Genomic DNA, 24,309 nt, shown 5'->3' with positions numbered 1-24,309 from the left:
AATTTGCATAAGAATTGCAAATAGTGCCTATAGTAGTTACACTTCCAAAAATAGAAGTTTCACTAAAACCAGAGGGAAAATCCATTCCCTTAAAAAAAAAAAAAACAAAGTTGTGTATTATATGTGACATAAAAATGTCCAAATTTAGCATGCACTTCTATGACTCTCTAGATACCCAATGTTTAAATATATCTCAAAGGGCATAAAAATACTTGTGTAAATTGATATAACATTGACCTGAAAATGGATAGCAGTTAGTTATATGTTATTTCAAAACTTCCATCCAGAGTTTTTTCAGTCTTATTTACCAAACACTTCCCACTATAACTGCTCCTGATCCATTTATACTGTGTTCTGCCTCAGAAATTCTACACATGATATGCCACATGACATAACGTTTCAGTGTTTGTTTTCGTTTAGAGCTGGATGCATTATGCTTTTAAGCAATCCTCCTTACAGGCTGCACATCTAATATACACTTGGGAGGTTTGTTTTTCATTTTCCAAAACTTGCCACAGGAACAGCAATGGATAGTTGCTCTTGGACAGACTTGGAAGATAGCATCTCAGACACTATGTGGGGAGATGCAATTTCCCTGTAAGAGATTCCTGAGCAGTTCATTCCTTTTACACTTCAGCAACCCTTCTGTATATCTTGTCATGCTAATAAAGACTCATTGAATGCAATTGACACAATTGCTACAAAAAAGCTGCAAAAGTGTAGTAGAATAAAAACTTCACTTGCTTAACTTCATAGCCATCAGCTTGAAAATGCAATTTTTCAAGCAGTGAGAAAAAGCACTCTATCCAGAAAAAAAGACAGGTGACATTCAGATTCACAGCAATTTACTCGTAGTCAGAATGCAATTTTTCTTTCAATGAGGAAAAGCTCATAGTCATACCCTCTGGCTCCTTGTGATGCACCTCTAGTAAAATACTGCAAAGGAACTAGGAGAAATAAACATCCCATCATCCCATACATTGTGTTCTTGCCTGTATACATGTATATATACACACACAATAACTAGAGTGATGTAAAACAATGCAAAAAATCCTGGAGAAAGTAATTTTCAAGAAGGTTATGAAAGCAACATTTTTCAGGAAAAGTCGGAAAATTAAGAGAAGTAGAAATTCCATGAAAGGATCAATGCCCTAGTGGATTGGAAAGTTTAGCTATGATTGCAAAAATTATTTGGTTCCTAGGAAAGGAAAGTAGTATGTGGTGAGATACCAATATTTTCCATTCTAACTTATTCTATGATTAGAAACTAGTTTAGAAAGACTTCTCTTTATTCCTATTTTAATTCTAAATATGCTTTTCGGAGCCTAGAGAAGCTTGAAAAAGTATGATCTTCTTTAACAAAAATAGCAAGCTACTTCAAGGGGGTTTTTTACCTCCTTTTTAATACATTTTGCAAGATATGAATACAATAGCTTAATCAAAAAGCAAAAGCCAATAATCTTTCTCTATTCAAGTAGTGTCACTCATACCTTTAAAAATGAGGGAAATCCTAATGATTGAATTGGAACTCATAGACTCATGTAATTATAAAAAAAACCCCTCATAATAATATTCACATTTTAACCAGTAAAATGATGCTTAGATAAAGTATCAGGACTTGGTTATCCTTGATTTTTTTTTGGAAAAAAATGAATAGAGTAACTGAGACAATTACATTGCACAGGTATGCAGTTTTGGGAAGTTGAAAAGGTTTTACTAAAATGTTTGCAGAAAAAATAACTGTTTCCAGGTCTATTAGCTTGCTGCAGAAATCTTCTGCAAAACACACTGTGGTCTATTGCCAATACAGGACCTGACCTTAATCTTCCATTTTCATACAGCCAAAAGAAAGCTGCCTGGAAAAAAAGTAGAGTACATGCCTGCATTAACCTTTGAGAATTACATTGAATGCTGCACCTTTACTCTGTTCCCTGAAAAGGGAAAGTTTAATGTGACAACTTACTTTGGTATCTGAGTTAGGTTTTTGATGTTCCTATAGTGAGTGGAGTTGTTACTGCAGGCTCCAGGAGGGTGGCACAGGCTGGCTCCCGCCCGGAGCGAAGTCCCTGCTCTTCATAATTCCACCGGATCCGGAGTGGGCAGCCCCCAGGGTGCCACGGGCTGATGCAAGTCTCCCAACCACAGAAATTCTAGCAGGAAACGTAGTGATACAAAAGAACGAGCTGGAACTCCATCTCTGTTCTGTCAGGAAGGTTTATTTGGGGTATGGGGAAAAGGGGTGCAGGGAAGGAGAAGGGAGACAGGACAGGTAGCAGATGCTAGCAGCTCAAAGATGGAAGACCTCTCTCTGATGCAGACACAGGCTTATAAGGGGAAGAGAAGGGGCGGGATTTTTCTCCCCTGGAGCCAGTCCCAGGAGATGGAGGGGGAGAATTTACAAGGGGAACACACCAATAGGTTTTCAGGTACAGCAAAGCATATTTCAAAATGAACCAATAGCATACAAGGCAGGGAAACAAAGGGAGCACATGGACTCCTAAACCCCCACATTGCTACATGGAGTGGTTTTCAGTCAGCTGGAGAGGAGTGGAAGAGGTCTCTGCTGAAGGAAGCAACTTCACTGAGTGGCTTGACCACTTCCGCTGGATGTCTGAACTTGATGCTCCATGTTACCTTGGTTGAGCTTGTCAGCAGTACATAAGCAGTCAGAGACAAGTGATTAGGCTGGTTTAAGTCTTAATTTACTGATCTAAGTTTCAGCCTGTAACCTGCAGTAATTTAATGGCTACTATATAGTCCATGGATTCATTGACAACTGCATGACATCCTAAGCCCCCTCGAAAAGTTTTTATCCCACACCTGTGTTTCACAATGGACTACAAAGGGAACCCTATAAAGTTTAGCCATTCTTTTAATTTCATCTGAACAGCATCTAGCACAGCCATAAACACTGAACTCAGACTAGAGTCTTCAAGCCCTTCATTATAAAATGATCTAATTTGAAAACAACCCTGGTATACCATCTCGAAATTCATCATCAGTTAGCTTGATTTCTGAGCTAACTGCCCAATAAGCAGTTGACTGTTTACATATGCTAATTTTTGAAAGCATAATTAGTACATTATCATTGTGGTTCAGAAACACATTATTTTACAAACTGAAAAAATAAAATAAAATATAATATTTAAGGAATATTGTAACATCAAGCATAAGAATTTTATATTTTTAAAGAGAACAGAAAACATTAACAGAGCTTCAACGTGACAAAATAAGAAATATTGGCACCATATGACTGCAATCAAAAAATTGAAATGTCAATTTCTAACCATAAAACAATGAAAATATCAGTCATTGAGGAAATACTCTAAAGCAAGGAAATTCAATATTGACAGAAAAGAATGATAAGTCTAACAAACTACATGCAAAAGAGAAATTATAACATATATCTAAGACTGGATTTTCCCAGAGATTAGAGAACATCAGCTGGAGGGTTAGATATGTTGAGCAATCCATATTTAGCTTCATTTGATAGGGAAAAATAATGGAAAATTTTTCCCTAAGTTTGGCAAACAATTTGGAAGTTATGTCACGTATTGAAAGTTAAGTCATACAGAAATTAATAGTGCCTGTAGTATTCCATGATATTACACAGCATCAGGAATATGAAGCAATAATGAAATTCACCAAACAACTCCATGAGTCTTTTGTCCCTTCACTTGCCAAAGAAAAACAAACAAAAAACAAAAAACAAACAAAAACAAAAAAAACCCACAAAACAAAAAAAAAAAAAGCAAGGAAATCGCAATTTTAACTTTTGGGAAGTTTTAGTAGATTTCATTCCATGTAGTTCTCTCCCTCTCTGACATTGGAGATACACACTGCTTACTGTAACTCATTTGTTCCTTTTTCATATGCAGTCAGCTGCCCTAATTTCTTCCTACTTAAACTGGCATCTCTAAATCCTTAGTATACACTTTGAGTCAAGATCTGTTTGGAAAGAATAAAGTCCAATATCCTAGTGAGAGCAAAGCCTGTTGTATTTTCCACTTAAAAGCTTCCCTTTGTGTCCCAAGGTTCCCAAGTGATCCATACAAAAGTACATTATCTCTTGTCAGTATTTTATCTCCTAGTGTTTTCTTTTAAAAGGCTTTGATTTAACTCTGTGCATTTAGGCTCGATAAGATCATACAGAAAAGTGTAGGTCAAATAGTATTTTTAATAGCAATGCAGATTGCAGGGATTACTTAAATTTCACTCTATGTATGTCTAAATAGCCTTCTTCTAAAATTGTTGTATGTCTCGGACTTTTTCACCCCATGAGCAAGTCTTTTCTGGGTTATATTGCTATGAATCAAGGCTCATTCTTCCAAAATCTCTGGAATTACTCTAACTTAAAGCAGTATAAACTTAAGGTACTGGAAATGCAAATTTATTCTCTGATGCCTGGCTAACTGTGACCATAACAAGTATAAAAAGTATGCAGAAATACATTAATTTGATCTTCTGAGGTAGCTTGCAGAGTTAAAAGAAGTGTAACTGAAAAACAAGACGCTTTTTTAATGGCTTATACATTCCTTCTCTGAAACCATCAGCAAGCCTGTCTCACAGCAAAATTGGACTCTTTCAGATCATGATAATAGAAGATGTATAAAAAAAAAATATTTTGCCCTAATTTCACTGAGTAACTGTATGTGTGAATAACACAGCATCTTATTAGACTGGTTGCCTGCCACAGCTCTGCTCAAGATTACTTTCTTTCTTTCAGGAGGTCTCAGATATGAACAATAAGATATACTGTGTCTTTTTTTTTCTTTTTCCTTCAGCTGGACTGGCAGCAGAGGCTATAAGCCAGGTTTTGCAAGCCTTGTGTTGGTAAAGGAATTAATCACTGCACTCTGACTCCTCGTGTGCCACAGAAATATGTAATGTGAGGCGACCCACGTTTGTTGTGGTCTATCAACACTATATTTACTCATGTGACTTCTAAGAGTCTTTCTAGACACAGCAAATCCAGAAGCTAAATACTGCTTCATTTGCTTGGTCCATGCAAGTGGATTGGATCAGCTGACAGTCCCAGTTAAGATGCAGACATAAATGAGGGACTGTTGCAAATAGCAGCAGAGGTAGGCGTTCACATAAGAAGGCACTGGGCAAGATTTACATCCTATTGTGGTAAAATTAATTGGAATTAGAAGCTTAAACATTAAATAGAAAAGTCTCTTTTCACAGTAGACTTCTTAAGCTATGATTTCATTTTAGCTTCTTTGATTCTTTGTCACAGCTGAAAGCCCTTTGTCAGTGTGGATAGGAAGAGGAGGACTGTGGGGAGGAACCCCATCTAGAGCAAGGTGGCATCATTCTTATGGGATCCTCACCACCACTGTGGGAAACAGAAATCTTCAATGTACTCCAAGGGGAATTAAATTGGAGATGCTATTTCCAGAGTCTGTTTTTTGTGTCACCCACATGCTTTCATTAAAAATAGGTGACTGTCCCTTCTGCAGGAGACAGCTTGGCCAGTTCTTCTGAGAAAGCTCAGTGGTATCAAAGTTAATGTCTGGCAGCTTTGAAATGCCAGCCACCTGCATGGCTTCTGATTTTTTATGTAAACTTCAGATGTAGATATACTCTTGACAAAAACTGCAATGGGCCTATCAAACAAAGCTAACAACAAAGCTAAATGATTCGAAATTTGGTTCCCACTGTGGTATTATTACATTAAGCTGTATTTGAAGAGTTCTGAGAGAATGGTGACATAAGAGAACTAAAACAGAATAGAAAATAATACTGTGATTTTTTAATCAGTTTTTTTATATATTAACATTATGAGGTTTGGTTACTGAAACAGTATTTCAGGTTGGCTTTTTTGTTTTATTTGGTTGGCTGTGGGGTTTTCTTGGTTTGGGTTTTGTTTTTGTTTTTTTTTTTAGAGTTTCTTTGTCATAGTAATGGAAGAAAAATGGAAAAGGGGATGAAATTACCACTAGCTTACAGAGCTGTGACATTGGAGCAAGGGAAAAATTGCAGTGTGTCTCTCTGAGCTAAGCACATTAGCTGCTGAATGTGTAAATTGCAAAAATAACTTAGAAGCCAAAAGTGAGAACAAATGAGCAAGCAAGTGATCTAATCTCTGCTGGAACACATCACCCATGTGATTTGCAGGGTCTCTTGGAAACAAAGAAGCAGATGAAGCAGGAGTAGCATTTGTGTTATCAGCAATGGAGAAAAATCAATAACAGATAAGGTCTGAGTGTCAGCAAAATAAAGGAACTTTCCATTCCTCTCTGAAACACTGACACAACTGAAGCAGGGAAAGCCAGGGGTCTCATTACAGTGAGAGGTTCCCGGAGCTGCCCACATTTAATGTTTAGTTACAGTCATATGTAGCTTTAAGGCTGCTAAAGCTTAACTATAATACCAAACTTTTTGAGGTAATAGCCTAAAAAAAAAGTGTCTATTTTGGAGAGAGAGATGTAAATGTAAAGCACTGCCATTTGTGGAGCAAATCAGAGATGGGAGACACACTTGCCTTGTAGTCCCTGGGAAACTATGAAATCCAGAAATAGTCTTATTTAGGACACAGACTGTTCTTCCTTACACCAGAGCAGCCGCCTCTCTAAGTGCTGCTGCAATATGAATTGCAGAGTGTAATTAATTGGATTTCACAGTCTGCTAGAACTGTGGGCAGCAAGTGCTTTGAGCAGCAGGAAACCCTTCTTTCGGACATGGAGCTCCTGAGTGGCACCAAGGAATCACATTATGAGACCCAGGAAACTTCCAGTTTCAGTGAAAGAGGAAGTGCAGGTCAATTACAAATCAACCAATTTTTAAAAGGTTTTGAACTGGAAAGACACCTCAATGTAAGCCAGGTAATGGTCCTCACAAGTGTAATTCTTTGAAGGAGCATGAAACTGTTGTGTTGGTTGATCCTGGATAGGCTGGGGGCACTGGAAAATAAATCTTCCATTTTTGTTTCATGCAGTGGACAATGACTACATATTTGAACCCTGTACACAGTTGCTTTCTTCAATGTTCTGTTTCTACAAACCTAAAAGAGCATAAAAGGCAGAGCAATAGGCTTTAAAAAAATGCCACATATTTATCTTTCAGTGATGTCCAGAGCCACTAGACCTTTCCATGTAATTGGAACTGAAGATGTTTGTGGTAATAGATAAGGAAAATATTGACTATCTAATTGTTTGTTGTTATGTTTTCTGCTTTTATGTTGAAGACTCAGAGGTTTACACCATATTTCCAATTAATGTCTTGTCAAGACTAACAGGCTTGGCTTTAAACCTGTGCATCCAGGAAGGAGTATAACTAAGAAATAGAGCTGGTTATTTGTATAAGATACTGAAGAAGATTGGAAAGGTGCACTCAAGTACATAATAGTGAAACTGAAGCTGAAATTAGTTATTGGAAGGCTATCCAGGGATTAAAAAAATCCCAAATCAGAAGTGCAGCAAAGTACTACATGTGTCTTAGCAAGAGTCAAATGGGTAATGAAACTAAGAGATGGAACTACAACTAGTGGTAGGACCCAGGACATATACTACCAAGCCTGAAATAAATCCTCTGTGAAGGGCTAGAGAATCTTGTAAGGTATCTACTAGTACTAAAGAGGTCAAACAAACTATTATCATATGGAATTACAAACAAAAGTGGTTTAGAATTTTAGAGAGCATATGGTATTAGAACAAGAGCTTATTAAACTTCACCACACTGGAACCTGCCGTTTTTTGACCCTAAAAAGGAGTAGTATAAATAATCTCCTTTAGTCAAAGTATATTTGTCTACAAAGCCCTTGTTAACTGTGTCTTGAAATCTGGCACTCTCTTAACTGTTCTATTGTTTGTATTTTCAGAGAACTTAGAAAGTCTTGCTATTCATGCAGTTACTGTCAGTATTATGTATAAATAGTGGTAAAAAATGATCACTATAAAGTTTGGGGCTTTTTGCAGAATTTACAGTTTAATATTGCACAGTGTAATAGAACTCAGGAAAAAAATGTCCTTGTGAAATGGAACCTTCCAGAAATATTGGAGCATTGCACTCCACAATTACCCTTTACTCTGATGGCTAGAAGAGCCATGATTTTTCAACAGCTATTTTCTCTTGTTTGGGACCAAACTCAAACCATTTCAGGTGCACTGTAGCTGTTTTAGACCATCTTGTGGTGACTGTCAGCTAAAGAAAAGAATAGTGGTTAAATTTTTCTCTACTGTTAACCAAGCTGAAAACAGTGTAGGTGCATTCTCCACTCCCTCACTGTGACTAGCTGATTTTTCAGAACTTGTCCCACTGTTTGTGTGTTCATACACAACCCATGATATGGAAACACAAGCTTGGTGCTTATTTTCTAATAAAACCTCTTTTATCTGGCCCAAAAGTTGCTTTCAGCACCTTTTTGGCAGGAAACCTTAATGACTATGAACCATAGGCACAAATCCAAAATATAAAGTAAACTGGATTAAGATTTGAGCAGCTAGAGTTAGGGCACAATATTGGTTTTTAGAAAGAGGATACAAATTTTAAGCACCACATAGGGAAAAAGAAAAGCAAATAGATCCAATAAAAAATCCTTGGATATATCCCTGGTCTCTGGTTTAAGTAAGCCAGGTTACACCACCATTTGCATAGTTTGTGTTGCAGTTTTCTTTTCTCAAAATTAGCAGATAGTTTCCAAAGTTGGTTGTCAGCTCTCTGTCCTTGTAAGTGTGAAACTGGTATGAAAAGAAAGCTTGACAGTAGTGCTGAAGAAAATGTGCCCACATTTGTTGCTAATTATGGTTAGATGATGAGGCTTTCACCGTGATTGTTATTGAGGTCCCAGGAACACCTGCAAACACAAAAGAGAACATTTCCTAACAGAGCTTACACATCAAGCTGACTTCAGGATGACTTCAGTGGATGTATCCATAAATGGTGAAAAGCAATTGAAAGCACCCAAGCCATAAGACTTGGGTGTTGTTGTTAAGCCGTTTTTTTTTTTGCTCCTTTTTACTTTCCCATCAATTTGTGCCACATGCTTAATGTTAGAGGTCACAGTCACATTTAGATCGTCTCTTGTTTCCTGCATGCTTTTTTTCTCCTTTATCCCAAAGTAAGCACTTGATGAAACTTGTAATGACACAAATAATGTTCTGATGTTTGTTGATAAAAAAATTTAAAGAATGGTACAATGACATTTACAAGTCAAGAAATAGATGCACTTGTACAGTTATAAATCAAAACACCTCCAGGCAAGCAAATGTAAAATGGTGAAACATTATATGAACAGGTATTTAATGTGTTTACTCAGAATATCTGAGAGGCAAACTGATATGTGTCTTTTATTGCAGTTATGGGAAATTAAAGGTACTTTTTGAGAAAATGAAAGAAAACAAACCACAATGACATGTTTGAAATAACCCTACCTATAAATACAAGAACAATGGAAGAAAATAAGGTAGGATACTCTGATCTTGTTTCATGCACTGGATTGCATCACTGTTTTACATAAATTTGTTTTTGTAATTCTTTCTTTGTTTTTTGTTGTCATACTGGATGTATCATCTCTGAACTCATATGCTTCAAAGGCAATACAGGCCTGAAATAATATATAGATAACAATTTAGAATTTAAATTACTATTTAGACTGCAGAGAAAGAATTCCTAGTGGTTCAGCTAAGGTTGGGTTGAGAAGTGGTTCCCACTGTTGCAATGTCCAGCCATGTATCCCTGCCCATATCCTCATGTGAGGAATTACATTTTGCTGAGGAAAATCATTACCATGACTGCAAAATTTTATGAACTCTTTTGTTTACATGTATGATATACATATAAATAAAAAATACAATACAATATAATGCAAAATATTTCTCTTTTTATTTTAGACAGAGAGCATGCTACTGAAAGTAATAGAAGAACTTTTTAAATGGGTCAGTGGCCATATATTAGGTCATATGGAAATGTGTATTGCTTGAGGTATTTTGATTCCCAAGTATGAATCTCATACTTAACTACCATTTAGATATATTTAAGACTTAATTATCACAAATTTCTGAAACATTTTTCTATGAATATAAAACAGACAAAATAAGTACAAAATTGTTTGACATAGTTTACTGTATTAACAAACATAAATGGAAGAAGAATGCAAAATAGTAAGAATATTGACACTGTTTGTACACATAAATACTCGTATTTCAGAAATAAATCTACGACCAAACTGACAAACTCTCACTAAGAAAAGCCATATATTCTGTCTTCCAATAAATGCAATTTGCATTCATGACTGATAGCAGGGGCTTGTGGGAGCAAGAGAAGGAACAAGTGAGAACACAATGATTTCCTCCTGGGTTCATCCCACTGGTTAACCAGTTGCCTGTTTAGTACTTCCTGGACAAAATAATCACATGTGTTTCTGTGTGGGATTTGCTGAGGCTGAGAAGGGAGGTTTCTAATTGTTATTATAAGCTTAAGTATCTTTCCCTTCTTCCTTTTCTGCCACAGGGCAGCTGTATGTATTGTTTATGTAGAAATATATCTGGGATCAGAATGCCAGAGGATAAACTGGATTAGGGAAGACAGCTGAAGATCTAGCACTAGGTATTATCTAAGAATTTGGTTAATTAAAGCCCTCCTGTCAAAAAAATAAAGAACAAAATCTAACCACACATTTTTGACAGTATTATGCATAAAACCCAATGGTGGCAAAAAGTTACTTGAGAGCATTTTCTTTCACTGATACCAGCATTGGAAATATATATCATTTATATTTTCTGGAGGATATGTGGTGGTTAATTATTTGCACTCCCTGATATAAAAGGGGTAGTTTCAATGCATTGTCAGTAAGTTATGACATTGAGGTAGAGTAAAAAGAAGAATGAAGATTCTGTTGTATAAGAAATCTGTTCTTCCCCATAAAGAGGCATTCTGCATGCAGAGAGGACTCTGAATTCAAGGATCCTTAAGAAAGAAAATATTAAAGATACAATTTTGTATTCCAAACTATTTTGCAGTTGTGAGGAAAAAAAAAATCAAAAAAAAGCCTAAACAATATAAGTTCAGTTACTTGTATTGTTCTGTTAGGATATAACAAAACCTGGAGAAGTGTCTTGGAAGTTATTCTTCTGCAGAGAGTGAAAGATGATCGTCCTCCTCTGTTGTATATCAAATTTACAAGCTGATGGAGAGAGAATACCAAGACAAGACTGTCCAGAACTATCATTCAATAGAGAGGTTCTGAAAATGAATAAAGAGAATTAGGAGAGTGCCACAGATATAAAGAAAGGAATTGAAATGAAAGTGTTTAAACAGCTTCCTGAGAGCATGAATCTTTAAAGCAGGCACTTCTCTTGATACAATCTGATTTCAGAGTCAACACACTTCTAAATGGCTTAAAATATTTTGCCCTTTCCATAAGCCTAAGAAGTCCCTGAAGGATTATGAAAATCTAAATTCTAGTTCTTCTGACCAAATGTTTGAGGAACAGGAGGTGGGCAAAAGTCAAAATCCTAGGTGTGACATTTATCTCTTGACACTTGTTTTGTGAACAGCTTTGTGAGCTAAATCCAATTCTGAATGTCTTATCTCTCCATTTTAAGATGAGTCAAATTGACACATTTTCATTTGGAATAGAAATAGTCTTAGATGAATAAAAATTCCCTATAGTCATTAATAGCTGACCAGCATAAGTTGTTAGAGTGTTATTGTCCAGTTAAAAATTCAGGCTGGAGACCAAGATTCTATAGAAAAGATTCCCCTGTATGTATAAGGTCAGGATTTATAGCCGGGACATGAAGAGAATTTTATTTATGGAGACCAAAAGCAAATAAAATGTTTTTAAAAACATCAATCTAATTTCAGAAGCAAATTCTGTGAATCTAGGCTCCCTCTGAAGTGTAAAGTATTGTATCTGAAAGTCTCAAAACCAATTACAAATATTCTGTTTGAAAGAGTGGTAAGAATTGTTTGAATTTTTTATAGCTTCATTAATATTTAGTCTGTTAGAAACCAGTATGAGTTTGTTGTTAGCTTCTATAAGAATACATATTTCAATCATAGATCACAAATCCTTGCCTTAACCGTGCCATTGTCTGAGCAGTTGTTTTGTTCTTGCCTTTGCACCAGCTTTCAGGGGTTAACTCAGGTAAGCCCTGTGCACAGCCATACAAAATAATTCAAATTGTGTATGATTTTCTTCCACAGGTGCTAAATTACTATATTCACTTTTATTCAATTAAGCATGGAAACTAAAACATCCCCTCTAACACATGCTGCTTGTTACCGATTTAGAATTATAGATGATGAAATGCTTCCAGGGAGATTTCCTACATCCTTTCTCTGAGATTTTCTGATCTAAAGCTCTTGTGATAGATTAATTCTATATACATCTGCCGGATGTGTGAATTTGACACAATTTTATAACCTCTGTTTATGTTATATATGAACTGATCTTTGATAGCACTGGAGTAATTTTAGATGTATCATCAAGCTGACTTTACCCCCAGTGTGTCCCTGGGATGTCCACAGCCTTGAGAGAAACCTACTTTGGCCCAGGAAATTCTCCCAAGCTGTGGTGGCCATGGTATGAATTGCCCAAAATGAGAGAACCTGTATGACACCTTCAGCAGGGATAAGGTTCTTCTTTGTACTGGCTGTGGTGCAAGTAGAAAATGCCTTTACTTGGTTCACCTTGGGATAGTAATTACAATGTAAATTCTGGCTGTAAAGCTCTCTAAAGGTGAGGAAGAAATACAGCATTTTTCTTCCTTGTGTCATTTGGAAGTGATCATTTTTGTCACGATTATCTGATGCAAACCTCACAGAGAATACCCTCAGTGATCTGGGGAGAAACTCATAAAAGGTTTTTGCTTTGTGCTGAATTTTATTCCCTGACTTCTCAGCAAGATGGTGTGAGATATATTGCTAATTTGAGAATGAGTATTCAAGGAGTACGTTAGGGGAGACTAAAAGTAGTTGGTGGGATCATGAACAGCAGTGGTAACTTTGAAATTACATATGAGCAGGAGACAGAGATGCTTTCAGTAAGGCTACGGTCTATCCACATATTCACTTGGAATGTACGTTTTCACTTTTAAACTTTCTTTAAAGTTTAGGAAAGATTTAGGAAAGATAGGGAAAAACAAATCTTCTGCCACATATTTCTTTATTCCAAGAATTTCCAAAGGACTTGCCCTTTTGATCCTGCCTGCTTCATCTGTCGATTCCTTCAGAGACATTTGGTTCCTAAAATGACTTTTACAAAACTTAGCCAACATAAGCAAAGAAAGCATAAATTGTAAAAGGGAGCTAAGGATAAATTTTCCCCTCTGTTCCTTCCCTCGTGCTGGAGGGAGCTGCTGGATTCTAAAGTTCTTTGATGATATTTAAATTTGTACCAAGTATTGGCCTCTCACCTATACATCTAAGGAGCATTTCTGAAATCTAACCACAGCTTCTACATTTCAATAAATGCTTGTCCCCAGGAAACACCTGAAGTGTAAAAGATGCAAGACTGCTGTCTGCTTTGATTCTGACTTTGCTCTGTTATCAGTTCCAAGTGTTTCTCTTTGAGTGTTTTGTTTCCTTTGCTTTTAAAAGTGAAATGTGAGAAGTATTTGGGATTCCTTTTTCTGGTTTAGAATGCACACTCTCAATCAAAACTTTGAAAGAATTCTTGTCAAGCTGTAGCTAAGATACACTCCACAGTGATGAAATAATCCATTCCATGTCCACAGCTGACATTTGTACTGACATGAAATTTACCCTGTTTTGTGCAACAGAGAACTTTTCTTGCCTCCAGCAGTCTGGCTCCAGGAAAAGGATTCTTTTCCTGTATTTTCTGCATGTCTTATGAGGCCTTGATTAAATGACGTACTTATCTTTATTGTTTATTTTATATATCAAGACTAATAGAATAAGATTTGTGGTTTTATATATATGCATATTATGAGAGCATGTATTTATACAAAAAGACACTGCCATTACACAAATCACAAATACAGCAAAAATATTCCCATTAGAGTTCATAAAACACAAGTCATTGTCTATTTAAAGCATTAAAAACCTGACCATAAGCATGTAATCTAGTTTATTGAACATCTTTTATTATTAGGCCATCAGAGACTTGAAGCAAGTATACGACACCATGAAAAAGTCTTTGTCTAGAAAAAAACATCCTTTTTAGTCAAATTCCTATTCAGTCCCCTTATTGTTGTCACCAGAATATTCCTCAGGCAGCACAATATTTGTCCACAGAACAACAGATTAGAACCTTTAATTGAAAATTGAGGATTACATGGGCAGCTAAAGCATATATATCTATAAAAATAATCCTTCTGTGGAAGAACATTATAAAAGAACATTGCCAAAAATACATGAACTTATTCAGCTTCTGCTAAAATAGAAGTTAAACTAGGCATGAAATTGCTATTAAAAATTTACAAAGTCCTACTTTAAGTCTTATTATTAGCTGTTAAATCCAGGCTAATAATTTATACAACTTCCATGTCATTTTATATACAAGAAGTTTACTTCTTTTTCTGATTCTAAGTTTCTGAGAAATTAAAATTATTTATTTACATGATTTCTTCAGCAGTTTATGTAAGGCATATGGTCATTACTTTAAAATATATTAGTTTTATCTTTTTCTTGTTGGTAAAGCATGTTATATTTGCTTAATCCCAGAATAAAAATTGTCATATAGGCAAGAAAATGTCGTGTACAGTAAATGTTTGCCCATCGTCCTTGAAATGTTAAATGTTGTGGTGGATTGGCTGGCAGATCATGGGACTATTAACACAAAAATATCTGCAGGACAGAAAAAATCCATTCATCCAGGTTAGATTCTCTGCATAATCCTAATGACATTTTTAGGGACAAAAACAAAAGGGATAATATGGATTAACAGTGTTAGCTGCTATCTGTGCCCACATCCTAATCTGAGACAGTCTTTTATATTTTTTCTTTCAGAAGAGGAGCCTTGTTCAGCATCTGCAGTCTTCAGGTTGTGAGGTGGTTGCCTGTGCCCTCAATGTTACTTTTTCCATACCTGATTAAATTAAAACACCTGATTCGATACCTGATTAAAATAATTAGTTACCTGCAGTTTGAAGATAGACAAATACAGGGTTTCTTTTTTGTCTGGACATTTTACAAGCTGCTTAGTTTTGTTGTCAGTATGGACAGACTTATACTGGTAGAACAGACAGGGCCAGGCCACGGGTACAAGCAGTGGCAAGTTATCACCACAGAGGTGAAGCCTTAGAAAACAACCCCCTTAGAAACTTTTGGTCCATGCCAGCCAGTTTGCTCAAACACAGTGCCCAGGTATGAACTGGAAGTAGCTTATCCAGTTTATTAAAAAATGCTATTTTGGCTAATAATTTTCTGTCATGATAACAATTTCTACCATCACCTTTGTGATCTTTACCCAAAAGTCATGAGTAAGGAATTACACATAGCACTTCTTTCTGCTCTAATTCCAACTGATGCCTGAAAATATTGACTTTAATATCATTCGGGATGTAAAACTTGTGCCAGAAAATCTATTTAGAAAAAAGCTCTCTACCAGTCATCTTCAGATTTTTCTCCAGCCACCTCTGAAATTCAATAATAATCTTATATAATACTTGAAAATCTCTTCTAGCTACTTTTTCATATCCTAAGATATGTACTATTTCAAATTAATTTTTAGTCTCTGCTTCTGTTTAATCTCTAAAAATATATTTCAATACATTCTTTTTTATGAAAATCATATACTTGATATATAGCTAGGAAGAAGGACTTTATATTGAAAATATTTTCTGACATAAGGTTATTTTTATTTTATTTCTTTATAGTGACACCTCAGCTTACTAATGTACGTTTGCAAAGCAGATCAGCCAAATTAATGAAAATTTTGCCTTTCAATGTGGAATTCATATCTTGCTAGGTTTAAATTCATATGTAATAAGTATTTAATTTAAGAATTGTTTCAGGCTTCTTCCACTCTTGGTAAATATTAGCACAAAAAACCTCAAAGTGAATGGTTTTTTGGTTTTTTTTAGAGAGATGTAAATGAGACTTCTGGTTTTCCAGTTCTTGGGTGTTCACTTCACATGAATTTCACATCACAGAGTGGAACTCAAAAATCTAAAACTCAAAATTAAACCAGAAAATCCAAAATGGGAATTTAACACATGAGATCTCACAGGCTAAGTAGTCTGACAAAGACAGGGTTCTTAATATGAAAATGTCACTGCGCAAAACTAAGCAAAACTCTGATATCCAGAGAATTCAGTCCGCTTGACCCCATGAAACACAATGAACACAGGAATTTTTCAACCACTTGTAAGGAATAAAACAAAATATGGCCAAAGGTGTTTACACGGTGAGGTAAAGAATTAAGCAGATATTTTACTCCATTCCTTTTCTTCATTCACTGATATACTTTTCTGAAAAAATCCCTGTTTGACAGTCTTATAGATGGTATGAGTGTCTGTAATTACAATCCCTTCTTGGAAAGAAATTTATTGTGAAGGGCTTGAGCTGTTCTTCTTGCTGGAATTCAGTTCTGTTTCCTGAAAACAAAAAAACCAATGACAAAACAGAAGGGCAGGTGAAAAAAAAATGGGAGGAGGAGGAGAAGGATAAACAGCTTAGGGTCTGGATTCTTACCTGCATGATTGAGGCAGAAAAAAAGAAAAGGGAAAAAAAAAAGACATAGCATGTGGTTTTATCATCTGCTTTGAGATCTGGCAAAATTGTGTCAATGTCAAAGCATTTAAGGTACTGCTTTCAACTTCTTTTCTGATCACAGGCTCACAGCAGTACTGCCAAGAATCTGTCTTGGCTGGCAAAGTCAGGCTGTTTTCAAACAGAAAGAAGGATTTAGATTAGAAAGAAACAACTGAATGCAGAAGAGAAAAAAATAAATTAGAATGGGTGTAAATTAGAAAAATTATTAAAAAAAGTGAAGTCATAATTCCAGTCAGAATGTCCAGGATAACACTGAGGGCTTAACCAAGGCAAGTAGAGGTTTCATAATCCTTTGGTCCCCTTTCAACTTATTGCTAAATAGCAGGATGGTGGAGGATTTGGGGAAAACTGTTGCCAGACAAGGGGAGATGGCAGCAATGGCATGTAGCTGACATGGGCTATTAGATTAATTCAGTGTTTTAGGGATACAAAAAATTTTGGCTTTCAAAAACATGAGAAAAAATGCATTTAAATTTTTTACCTTGAGCAATTCAGAATATCTACCTAAGACAGCTGAAATTAGGACAAGCTCTTCGCTTTCAAAGTATTTTATACTGAATAAGACACAGCTTTTGTTTTGGTCCTAGAAACTGAAAATTGGACAATTCCTCCTGCATGTTATGTTTTATAAATAAGTTTTGTACACCTGTAGTCACCACTTTCAAAAAGGAGATGACTGTTCACTGCAGTGAAGGAATAAATCAGGAATGCATTATTAACTATAACAATATAGTCACTAACATAAATAGCTATTGCAATATATTTTTTTCTTGCTGGTAGAGTTCTGTATATTTCTAATGCAGAAAAAAATTTAGTCCCCTCAAAAATCAGATGAGCATTTTCAGTACCTAAAGGTAAAGTCATTATAGGGGGTAGCTCGCTTGAAATTTTTCCCTTCTTTCAGATAACCATACATTAATAGATAATGAGCATTAAAAACCTGCACTGCCTTCTGGCAGACACTATGCTTTAAATTATCTTCCATCAATGAAATTACAGAAGCTTAACATGGAGGCACTGTTCTTCAAAGAACTTAAGGATGAGTATCAATAGTGTAGGGAAGCCATGGAAAAAGCAAAAAATTGAATATGGTCACTTAACTCATCCCTTCTATATGAGGAGGAAATCATTGCTAGCAGGATGCCTACAGTTAAAAAAAAATAAAATTATATCATTATGCAATATCAACGCTGCCAATAAAACCTAGGATAAAACTGTAAGGATAAATGTCACCAGAGAAAGCAATGTCTAGCTCCTGAAATGGTCCATGATCTGAATAAAAACTTGCTTTATAAACAGAAATGGAAAGTGCCAGAAAGGTATAAGTTGCCTGCTGGAGTACTGCTGATTTGGTGGGAAACTGTTTCAAAGAATGAGCTAAAATGTTCAAAGTAATCTAAGATGCAAATGTAATGCATTGCTCCAGGAGCTTTATAATTGTTTCTCAGTTTGGCAGTTCACTGGACTGTACTGAGTGTTAGTCAGAAAATAAACAGATCTATTTTAACTTCAAGCAGATCTCGATGGCTGCAACTGGCAGAAAGATGATTCTTAGCAGTTGGAGATGACATCCTCTTTCTCTGCATCAGTAAAGCAGAAAAGACTTGTAAAATAAAAGTAGACCTTAATCTATGTATCAGATATGTAAACAGAAATGATGGGGAAAGTTTTATACTAGAAGAAATGTTAAAAACAATGACTTGCAATAGAACTTTCCTAGTTATTATTGAAAAAAACTCTATATTTTTAACACAGAAGCTGGCATCTTAAAGTGCAGCGTTTCACTATTATTCCCTTCAAACAACAACAAAAGAGTTGAAAGGCAGATATTTCCCAATTAACAGAACAATAATGAAATAGTCACATTGTATTTTAACATAGATTCTGATACCTTTACCTATTTTCATCTGTACTTATGAAGCTGGTGGAAACTGTAATTGAATATAATGCTAGTTAATATATATAAAGACATCATCATTAATCTCCCAAAACATACATCCTAGTGAAAATATAACACTTTAAACAGCTATTACATATGACACCAATTATATTGGAAATACAATTAATTTCATTGACACCATTAGCACATACTATCACAGTGTTTCTTAAAAATCTTTATTTGGCATATTATCAAATCTAGATCTTTTAATTTTATAGTAGCATGTAACCAAGTAACAGACTGCCAGGTCAGTTTTCTTCACAGCAGGAGTCACAGAATAACAAAGAAATGGATTTACAATTATGAAGGAGAAAATTAGCAATGAAGATGGAATCATTAGAAAAAATGACAAAGACAGAATCATAAGAAAAAATTAGAATACACAATATTAGAAATCCAACATTGAGTTTTATAAGGGGTACTTATAAAGAAAGGACACATTACTTTTCAACTTTAAAAAGTACCTCTAATATTCTGTAGAGAAATAAAAATTGTAAGATTATTTAGAAACCATTTCATGGAAAGATCATGTTTTATATAATTTTTCAAATATTTAAATATTTACTCTGACTTCTAAAGAGTACTTTAGTTGTCATATTCCCCAGATTCCTATGAAACCAGTTCTACAGCAAAGAACGGTTTCCGAGCTTCATCAGTTTTTCTGGTCAGAAAAAATCTAATTACTAAATCATGTCCATGCATTAAATTTGTCAGCTGATTTTCCTACTTTGACAAAATCCTGTTAAAAAAAGATTGAAAAGACACTGTAGGCTTTCATGTATATGGAAATGTACTAAATATCTGTCTTGCCTGAACTTGTGGTGTACTTGGCTGATACCCTAAAAGAGATATTTAAAATACGTGCAACAGAAGAGTGAAATCTTGCAGTGAGACTTGGTTAAAAAAATATAGAAGAGAGGATCACCTGCTTCACCTGGAACATTTTGCCTCCTTTTTTTACACTTGATTTTGGAGTACAGTGACTTCCCTGGACCTTCTATTTCTGAGTGTACATTCCAGGTAGCAAAAGGCACTTAATCATATATGCTGGCAACACTACCTGGCCCAAACCCTTAGCTATGATATATGCCTTCATAGGTACAGCTGGCATTATATATGGTGTTCCACTTTCAAGTTACTAATGTGTTTCTCAATTCCATATTTAAAACTTGTGTAAACTTGAGAGAAAGGAATACAATAATCTCCTACACATCACATTTTCTAAACTTTTTTATCTTGAAAATATTCAGGCAAGAGGGGTTTTACACAAGCTTGTGAAATACTCTTTGCTGTACGAGGGTGGGGGAACTTATTCCACAGAGACAATTAAATGAGCCAGACAAGGATCTGGCTGTCATTTTTACAGATAGGACAACATATAAACTCTCACATTTAATTGGTGTGAATGTGACAAGAGAAAACTGAACATAAGGTCTCTAGACAGCCAATAAATCTGGCTTGTGTCTTTCTCCCTCAATCAAAGACAGAAACTGGCTATTTTTATATCTTGGGTTCATGTACAATTCCCTGAGTGTGTGTGTACAAAAAAGGGCAGGAAAGAAAGCTTTTAACAGGACAAAAATGCCATAAGCTTGCTTGTTTTCCTCTAATGTCTAAAATATTCTTCAATCTAATGTCCTTCTGAATAGGTCAAAACTGCTATTTATTTTTGTTTGATTTGTAAAGTCTCCTCCTGTTCTAGGTCAGACAAATCAGACACGTATCATCCCCCATACACTTTATTATTCAATTTTCTCCTATGTTAAGCAGTGTACATCTCTCAGAAAATATACGGTCTCTATAGGAGCATACCACACACAGAATAGAATGGGAAATGAAGGAACATACTCAAAGAGTGGTATTTACTGTCAGGGCAAGAAGTAAATCCCAGCTGTTATACATTCCAGGACAGTTTCAGGATATTGAATGTATTACTTCTGTATCTGTAAGGCCATGATAAAATCTAAAGAAGATTGGGAGCAGAGGAAATGCTGAAATTTTGTTTGTTTTCCTAGCCTTTTCTCTCAGACTTTTCCAAGCAGCTCATACAAATCATGTTCATGACTAAAAAATGCCCGCTAGGTCAATTCCTGTTGATTCATGGTCTGTCCACTCCAAAAATACCCCATGAGAGTGTGTCATATTTCCTGTGTGTAGAGTAGCCAGTGAGGGGTATAATCTGCAAAGACCACAAGATCTGCTTTATTCAGTAGGAATTACCCCTCTAGTAGTCAGTGTAGAGTAAGGTAAGGGATGCAAAAACTCAGGATCACCAATACAATCATAGGGAACAAAAAAATTTATTCTGCAGAAGTAATATTGTTACTAATATGTCATATAGTACTCCATACCAGCCCTAAAGGAAAAGTATCCTCCATAACTTTGCATTTTATCTCAGCTTAATACACACCAGCTGAAACATGCAGGCTGAGAGTCTTGAAAGTTTAGCATTAATGTAGAAATGACGCAAATAATTTTGAGTTTTTCACTTTGAACTTGCTCTCTGAGGTTTCAATTTCAGTGCCCTTCCACTCAAATTTCTCGTTTCTTCCTATGGAATGAACTGCCAATGAAAGGAATTGGAAAGTGAGGCAATAGAAAAAGGAACTTACTCTAGAGATCAGAAAAGTTTCAGTTCAGAATCATGTAGGGAACAGCACACAATACCCTTTACATGAATTTTGCAAACTAAACGACCTTTGAATATGCCTAGATTTCTGGATAGATATATTTTACATATTTCAAAATAAATAAACATCAATAATTCATAAGGAATAGAAGAAATTCATGTACATCTTCTATTAATTATTTAGGTATGCAATCTTCATTTAAAGTATTTCTGACTATCCTTTCTGTGAGCTAAACAGTACTTTTGAAAAATGAGCCTTGAACAAACACAGTAATTTTCATAATATTCTTTTCTTCTACATGAACTCCTAATTCATGTGATGAATGGGAAGTTTTGTAGTGTTAAAAATCATTATGTGAGGTAATAACTGTGAATACATACTAATATGTTCCTACTCCATATTAATATATGTAGCAACCATTTCATAAACTACAAAAACTACAAGGCAGAACTTAGTTCAAACTAGTAATTGAGCAAAACAAGAAATACTGCATTTCAGAAATCTTTGACTTAATTTTTTCACCACTGAAAAGGATTTCAATCTAAATGTGAGTGATATAATGGAGTAAGGATGGTTAAATTTATTTTTTCTTCACTGTCCTGTTAGCATGGAGGTAAATTGACACCATTACTTTTATAGCCTTGCAATCCCTTTTTTCTCAGCTCATGGATGACCATACAATAACAGATGGAGAAAATGTTTCTTGCTATGGATGGAACAAAAACTTTAGCCTTTTCATTCTACTTAGAATGATGGATGGTCTTTTGAATTAGGCAGATGCTCTTGTCCTTGATAAACTTCTCATACATAAAGTGGCAAATTTAACTCTCCTGCCAGAGGGAGAATATTAAGAACAGAGGTTGCAGCAATGTGATTTTATGATATAGTCATCATCATGTCTCAGTAGTGTAGAAGAGAATTCTTATGGAATACTGACATATATTTAGTTATCCTTGGAAATGGTGTAAAAAAAATTATTGGAACTTTTATTCACACACTCTCTTTCTTTTAAATCAACAGCCTCTTACCACATCTGCAGCCTTGCGAAGAAGTGAAACTGCCTGTAAAAAATAAGCACAGAATGCTCACAATAAATGACAAAAAATAAGCAAAAATGTTCAGATATTTCTCAGGAAGAGTCTGTGTGAAACTAGACATTTGGCCTAAGTTTCCAAGAATAGAAGAAATTATTAAAAAAAAAAAAAAAAGGGAGAAAATGAGATAGAAACTAGAGCAAGCAAACAAAAATAAGTGCTTTGTTCCAGTGTTGTTGGGCAGTCACAGAGACAGAAACTAACAAGTTGGTATGATTTATACATTTAATATTTTTCTATTTATAAGGTATTCTGTGGCATGTGCAATATCAGTGAGCAGAAAAGTACCTAAAATCCATGTTATCTCCACTTCACAGAGAATTTACTTACCAGGTCTCACACTATAAAGGTATTTTTCTTTTCAAGGACTTGGGTGGCATTTACTTTTAGTCTTTAGCTTGCTCATTCTTGTTTTCACATGCACTTGATAATGTGATGACTCTGCAAGTACAAATTAATACAGTTTTACTGTATTTTGCTGCTTCTTCTTCTACACCAAGTTTATATTATACCTGTGATCACATAATGAGAAAATTAGGATGCATCCAGATCTAATTATTTTATCAATATCTTTATGTTGGTACCTCAGAACACTTTATTAAACACAAAAGGCAAGATTAAGATAAACTATGGGCAGATGAAAAATCCTAAAAGATGACTTGGCCTTGATATTCTCCTGAATTCATCCTCTAAGCTGCAAGTTTTGCATTAAAAGTAGTGAAGAACGCTTTGCAATCCAAGGACTGAGATTGCAAAGTATGGCTGAGCTACTGTTTCAGCATGACAAAATGAGTATAATGCAACTTTTAAACAAAATTATTCCAAGAGGGAAACCATTTTTTTAAAAATTATTCCGTCTTTCCATCAAAAAGTAGGATTGACGTGCAGTTTAACAATTTTATTTTAAAAATCAAAATTTACATCAATAGAATCAATGTAAAAAAAAACCCAAAACACCTACTTAGAAGCAACAAATACATTCTTTGTTGCAATAATTTAATTTTATCACTGCATAATTTGAGACTTTTGATACAGACTCTGGTACAAGAAGAAGACTGAGGGATCAAAAGCTAATAACATATCTTTGCAAGATGGTAGGTCCTCCTGAAAGATAACCTCACTGCACACTATTTGCATTTCAGGTCATTTCGTTCTGTTTTACCAGGTGGATCTTGGTGTAACATAAATTTCATGTTCAGTAGGACTCAAATACAGTCGTGAAGGATGGTTTTGAAGAGACATTAAATCTTAGAATAAGGTTTTTCAAAACCCAGAGGAACCAGATACTCCAGATGTTAGATGAGAGGCAGATTCCAGCTCCTGGATTTGCATGCAGATTTCAGGCTATTTCTGGCGTCCAAAACACACTCTAATGCTTTGGAATGTCTCAAACCATGACAGAACTGTACTCAGAAACATCTGGTCTCACTCAACATACAGGTGTGGCACTAAAATGAATTAGAAAGTAAAATGGACATTTATTCTGCAATGTCAATGGTTTAAGTGCAAACACAAGACGCCAGGAAAAAAATCTCCAGTTTTACTCGAATGTTATGAATGTTAATAGTTGTCAAACTTTCAAGATGTGTGAGTCATTGCATGATATTATTTATGCTGACCTACAGAGCCATAAGTGCTTTATGGAGACAGAGGAAAGTAGTTAGAAGTTCTAATAATTTCTTGCTTCCTAATTTACCTACAGAAGTATCTCTTATCTCTTCAGAATCTCAGCTTAAGAATCTGCAATCTGTTTTGAAATAGATTTCACATTTTTCAAGAAGAATACCCATAATCAGTGACTTCAATATACTAAAAATTCAGACTAGCTTTCTACAATACCTACATTTTTTGAAAATCATATCCCTGAGTCATCTGCTTGTCTAGAATATATGAAATGTGTTTTTCAGTAGCATTGCTTCTAAAGAAGACTAAATAATTATATTCTGCTGTTACTGCAATT

General features: G+C 35.2%; 1 long non-coding RNA gene across 1 annotated transcript; it reads left to right on the top strand.

Annotated features, from left to right (window-relative positions):
- The first annotated feature begins 9,302 nt into the window (after nucleotides 1-9,302).
- Nucleotides 9,303-22,559, top strand: LOC146441935 (uncharacterized). Its single transcript, XR_014849543.1, has 2 exons — nucleotides 9,303-9,409; nucleotides 22,276-22,559. It is a non-coding gene; the product is annotated as an uncharacterized LOC146441935 (long non-coding RNA).
- Nucleotides 22,560-24,309: the final 1,750 nt, after the last annotated feature.

This window comes from Lichenostomus cassidix, chromosome 2 (genome assembly GCF_008360975.1).
Source record: "Lichenostomus cassidix isolate B80296 chromosome 2, HeHo_3.0, whole genome shotgun sequence".
NCBI classification, from domain to species: Eukaryota; Metazoa; Chordata; class Aves; order Passeriformes; family Meliphagidae; genus Lichenostomus; species Lichenostomus cassidix.
Note: the sequence above shows the minus strand (reverse complement) of the source record. Positions and strands in the feature narration are given on the sequence as shown.